Genomic DNA, 1,255 nt, shown 5'->3' on the forward strand with positions numbered 1-1,255 from the left:
ATACTTCACACACGCCTCATTATTAATCAATTAGACAGCATTTATAAGTTCTGGAAATGTTATTGAAAATACGTGTGTTTTTTAAATGTAATTGAAATACGTGAATATGAATAAATAATATTTTTTTATATTCTTTCATATGTTTTTTGCCCAGTAAATTTGAGTGAGTCGCCATAAGCTGTTGTCGTGAATAGTGGGTCGCGATTCTAAAAAGTTTGGGAACCCCTGCGTTAAGGGATTGATTTGGGGTGGGGGTGGGGTTATTTTGTAGTATGGCACAAATTTGAATCCGGCCCTACCACAGAGCTAACCCGTGTCCATGTATAAAACATTCTATAGACCACTTCGTACAACTCTTCGATTTTAATGTAAAAATATGTACTTTTTGAAATAGGCCTATAAAAATAAATACATGTATATACCTCTTTTCAAGCAACAGATATAAAAATATGTGATCGTTTTAAGTGTTTTAAATCTCGAGTTTTTACAACCCTAACATTTTTATCATTGTAGATAAGCGTGTCTGTTTTTTTTTGGGGGGGGGGGATGAAGCACAGGCTTCCAAGCATTTTTTATTTTTTATTTTTGAGTAAGTAAAAACAAATGATCATTATGACAATCAGGCATAAGTTTTAGAATGTTTATAAAAAGGAAAAATGTCACACAACGTTTATAGTATTTTTCACTATCTGTAAATAGAAATATAACACAGCTACAGAACAGGCTATCTATGTTGTGCCCATCACTGGTATCAACACCCGGTTTTTAGCGTAATAGGTCAACAGACATACCGATGATCCACTGGGCTGCTACAGACTACACTTATAATGTTCAATACTCGCGCCGATATTTCTATAGTTGCCCTGCAAACAGTGAGTTCTGTAAATAACTTTCGCAACGCTAAAGCTTACTGTGAAGGAAAGAAGTAATGGTGGCCATGAACTTCACATGTGGTAAACTATGGACTTTAGAACTGTAAACGAGAAATGTGTACTTTGTACTTTTTGCAACACATATTTACAGAATAACAGATTCAATACTAAAAGAAGTCACAGTTCACGTGAAAAAATCTAAGTTTAATATAATTAATCGGTTAAGAACGAAAATAAAATTAACCGAACTAAGAAAGACATAAACATACAAACAATTATCATCTCGAACCTGCTTTGATTAATGACAAAACCTGGCCCTATATTAAAATCGTTACTAAACAAAAATTATTTAGAATCACACAATACCAACGTCATTTACAAAA

Source organism: Limulus polyphemus, unplaced genomic scaffold (assembly GCF_000517525.1).
Source record: "Limulus polyphemus unplaced genomic scaffold, Limulus_polyphemus-2.1.2 Scaffold17249, whole genome shotgun sequence".
In the NCBI taxonomy this organism is placed as follows: Eukaryota; Metazoa; Arthropoda; class Merostomata; order Xiphosura; family Limulidae; genus Limulus; species Limulus polyphemus.